The sequence below is a fragment of the Panicum virgatum genome, chromosome 8N (genome assembly GCF_016808335.1).
Source record: "Panicum virgatum strain AP13 chromosome 8N, P.virgatum_v5, whole genome shotgun sequence".
Taxonomy (NCBI): Eukaryota; Viridiplantae; Streptophyta; class Magnoliopsida; order Poales; family Poaceae; genus Panicum; species Panicum virgatum.
Window position 1 is genome coordinate 3,567,945 of NC_053152.1, and position 5,186 is coordinate 3,573,130.

Here is a 5,186-nt window from a genome sequence, read left to right on the forward strand (position 1 = left end):
TCTTCCTCCCAGGTCACGCCGACGGCTGCTGCCGTGCACCTCGACGAACTGAAGCTCTTTGTCCAGCTCGGGGAGAGGAGCGACGGCGGCACCGCCCAATGGATCCTCGACACGGGCGCGACGAGCCACATGACGGGCGCCAAATTTGCCTTCGCCGAGCTCGACTCCGGGGTCTGCGGATCTGTTTGTTTCGGGGACGGATCCACCGTGGACATCGAAGGGCGCGGCACGGTGCTCTTCAAGTGCAAGACCAGGGAGCACCTGCGGCTCACCGGAGTGTACCACATCCCCAGGCTGACGGCGAACATCATCAGCCTGGGCTAGCTGGAGGAAGAAGGCTTCAAGAACCTGCTGGAAAATGGCGTGCTGATGATCTGGGATCAGCCGTGGCGGCTTGTGGCGGCGGTGCCCCGTGGGCTGAGCCGGCTCTACATCCTGAAGCTCATCGTTGACAAGCCGGTGTGCCTGGCTGCGCGCACCGAGGAGGCATCGTGGCGGTGGCACGCCCGGTTCGTGTACCTCGGGTTCCAGGTGCTGCAGAAGCTGTCGAAGGGGGAGATGGCGCGCGGCCTCCCGCGGATTGATCAGGTCGATCAAGTCTGCGATGGGTGTCTAGTGGGGAAGCAGCGGCGCGCTCCATTCCCGGCGGCAAGCAAATTCCGAGCGGCGCGGCAGCTGGAGCTGGTCCACGCAGACCTGTGCGGGTGTAAGGATCAACGGGGTGTCCGACCATAGAGGGGGAGGGGGTGAATAGGGTCGTTAATTCGTTTTCTAACCTAGGGCTCAATCTACTTGCATAAGATAAACCTAACACGTCCTACACATGCTAGTTATGACTAAGGTTTATCTATGCTACTCTCTACTTATCCCAAAAGACTTGCAACCTATAGCCAATTCTAATCAAACTAACTAGGAAAGTAAATGCGAAAACGTAATATGGTAAGTAAAGAGGTAAGGGAGAGAATATGCAAACTCCCGTGAAGACACCAAGACACACGATTTAACGTGGTTCGGTTAGGACAACAAGTCCCTCCCTATGTCCACGGCCACTTGTCCACCAAGAACAAGTGTGATGCCGAGTCTCTTCGCTTGATCACCGTCTTGTGTTCGCCACCAAGGCTTCCGGGAAACAAAGGCTAAGTAATGCCAAGTCACCAAGACAAGGCCACCGCCACCGTCTCTCTCGAAGCGTCACCAACGGCACCATCTTCACTATCGGAGCTTCTCACCAAGAGGGGTCTCCTTCCCCGCACAAAGTGTCGTTGCATCTCCACACCAAGTCGGAGGGTCACACGATGAGAACACTTGCTTAGCCTCGGCTAAGACTTCTCTTAGGCTTGCTCTCTCAAGAACTAAACCTATACAAGTGCACAAAGCACTCTCTCAAAGCTTCTCACAAGCTAGATACAGCACTAAGCACTTCTAGGAAGGTTGGTGATGGATCTTTGCTTGGGCAGCACTTTCTTCAGTTCTTGAGGCTTCCAACAATTTGCTGCAACCGGCCTTGGGGGGTATATATAGCCCACACACCCCAAAAGAGCCGTTGGAAAAGTGGCTGACAAAAAGCGCAAACACCGGTTAATCCGATTATTCACTTTGTGTCATCACCGGTTTAACCGGTGAACACATTTTTCCAACTAGCCGTTATACTTCAACGGCTACCTTAATCAACCGACGTAATTGACCGATGAATGTAACTTCATCGCCGGTTTAACCGGTGAATGTAGCTATCCCAGAATTCCCGTAAAACCAACTCTCTAGACAACTACACCGATGTAATTGACCGGTGATTTATCGGTTCAACCGGTGTATGTTTTTCCTTGTTCTTCATCTGCCAATGCACCGACGTATGTATTTTCTTTAGCGTCGGTTTAACCGGTGTATAGAAATGTTAATGTTTATCTCTTGATGGCTTCTTGCATTGAGTCTTCATCGGTTTCTTCAACTTTTTCTTCATGTTTTCATCCCTTGGACCTAAGGGCTGTATATAATCGTCTTTAACACACACGTTAGTCCAAATGTTGGGTTGTCATCAAATCACCAAAACACATATTGAGGAAATATGGCAACCATGGCATGAGAGGCCATTTCCCTAAAAGGGGCCATTTTTCTTACAATCACCCCCTTTTTGGTGATTGGTGACAACACAACAAAAGCAAGCAATATATGTAGATATTGAAAGAATTTAGACACTTGAGTTGAGAAAAAATCTTAGCTTACTTGGATGACTACTCAATGTCCAATGCTTATTTAGAGAATGTGTTGAGTTGATATTAAGCATTGGCATTATGGTATAACACTATGGTTCAAAGGATCATTGATATTTCACTTCTCCCCCAAATATGAACCATAGATACATACCTCCCCCTATCACCATGCCTTTCATTTGCCATTGCACTTCTTCTTGGTCTTCTCCTCCTTAATTATGGCCTTCTAGGATCTCTTCTTCTTAGATGCTTGAAGACATGAGGTCTTTCAATCATATGCTTGCTTTGAGACATCTCTCCCCCTTTGTCATCAAACACCCAAAAAGCGACCTAGAGGTCTACAACGGCCACTCACAAGGAAATAGCATTAGTAGCAAAATGAATTAACTTGGTGAGAGGTGTTTTACCTAGCCATGCCTCCCTGATAACATTTTATCTCTTCAATCTTTTGGAGTTATGGCTTGTTCTCCTTCCCTTGTCCAATCTTGTGTGTACCATCATTTGGACTTGGGAGTGTGACTACAACAAATATCACTTTGAAAACATGTTAGTCACAAAAACACAAGTTATAGAGTTAGCTCCCCCTAAATGTGTGCAATAGTGTTTGAATCACATAGCCAAATGTATGCACTTGTATTTCACATAATGGGGACCAAACTCTACAACTTGAAAACATGGCACCAATTGAAACAACATTCCTAATTGAAGTGCATGTGCCATGTAAGAGTGGTGCATTTCACACCAAAATTAAGCTCATGTAGAATGCTTCAAGAATAAACATTAGTACAAGCAAACTACCATATGCAAACTAAGAGGCACAAGTTTGAACAAAAAGATACCGACTTTAAAGAAATTATGCTTGTGCAAACCTAGAGAGGTATTGAGCTACAATGATGTATGATATCAAAAAAATTGGAATTTTGACATTTTTACCTTGCTCATTACCTCATTTGTAGGGTGGGGAATTTGGGTCACTAATCTTTGATTGCATACTTGGTTCCAATCCAATTGCATGATGCATCCCTACTTATGCACACCAAACTTGCCAAGTCTCCAAATTCCCCGTTACCGCTCTCATCTTCTAAGTCTTTGGAACCCAAACCCTTTGGGAGCCATCCATGGTATTGATTATTTTCTTAGGCACCCAAATAGGCTGGTTCCATCCTTGATGTCTCCACCCCATGGCATGAGCAACCACCTTGCCATTTTCCTTCTTCTTGAGAATATAGCGGTCGCTCTTTTGCTTGAATTTGTGGGTGGGCTTGGTGTACACCAATGAGGCCTTCAGGTATGGAGATGTGTTTTTCTTGATCTCCTTAGCCTTCTTGTGGCCCTTCTTGCTCTTGTTCAAGTTCTTGGGCTTGCCGTTTTCTTTGCCCTTTGCTTGGCCCTCTTTTTCCTTGCATTGGTAGGACTTGTGGCCTTCTTTATGACACTTGAAGCAAGTCACAGTTTCTCCCTTCTCAAGCTTGTTCACGCCCTTGAGGGGGTTATCTTGAGAAGGTTGGGCTTGCTCTTGAGTGTACTTTCCTTTGAGCCGTCTCAAATCCGCCATTAGCCTTTCTACCTTTTGTTTGAGCTCATCATTTTCCTTAGTAATGAGATCATCACATGTTTCTACAATCACATCCTCATTGCAAGGGGTTAGATCACAAGAGGTAGACGCATCTACCTTGACAATAGGAATTGCACAAGGAATATTGCAAGAGAAAGATTCATCCGATGATGATCTTCTTTTAGATTCAAGGCTCTCATATTTCTTTTTAAGATCTTCATGCTCATTGTCTAACAAATTGAATTTGTTTAGCAAGTTCTCATATCTTGAGACAAATGAGGCATGAAGCTTTTCTTTAGCTTTGAGAGCTTTGATTTCTCTATTTTGTTTAGTGAGATGTTCTTGTTGATTATGGAGTAGTGTCATCATCTCACTAGTTTCATCGGTTTCAACATCGGATTCATCATTTGAGGAGGAGTCATCACCTACATATTTATTACCTTGTGCCATAAGACACATTGGTGGTGGTGATAATCTCCAAGGGCGACAAGTGGTGGCGCTCTTGGAATCTTTGTTGTTGCTACTTGAGCTTTCACCACTTTTCTTGGGCTTGTGGATGGCGGAGAGAGCTTGAGATCTTGACTTGCTCTTTTTCTTCTTTGCCATCTTCTCCATCCCCACCGCATTCTCTCTAATGAGAGTTTTGTACCCAAGCTCATAGAGCTCATGTACATGCTTGGCTATCTTGCGGTGGTGATATAGCACGGCTTTTGGGTATTCTTCATCCTCACTTGAACTTGATTCATCATCACTTTCTTCCTCATCCTCTTCTTCTTGTTCACTTGAGCTTGATGAGTCTTGCCGCCTAGGTTGATACTTGCATGAGTGCTTGGCGGCGAGACTCTTGCGGCTTGAAGAAGAGGTGGACTCTTGCTCCTTCTTCTTTATCATCCCCATAATATATTCATGGGCGATGATTTGATTGATGACTTGGTTTGGTGTAAGCTTGACCAAGTTTTCTTTTTGCAAGAGTGAGTTGATGATGTCATAGTCGGGCTTGCGAAGGCTTCGGAGGATCTTCCAGTTAATCTCCCAATCCTCAACTTAATTGAGACCTAAGGCATTAATTTCATTGACAAGAATATTTAATCGTGAGTACATGTCATGAGCATTTTCATTTGGAAGTTGTTTAAATCTACTAAGCTTCTCACCGAGAATATGATATTTTTTATTGGCAACATCCTTTGTGCCCTCATGATTCTCGATGATTTGCGTCCATAGCTTATGAGCATCTTCACAAACATAAACACGATTAAACACACTATCACATAAAGCGGACAATAGAGAAGATTTTGCAATAGCATCATATTGTCGCTCGGCCTTAGTCTCATTTTTCTTGCCAACCTCGGTGACACCCCAAACATCAAGTCCCCGGGCTTGAAGGTGTGCTTGCATAAGCACTTTCCATCGTGGAAAACCCGTGC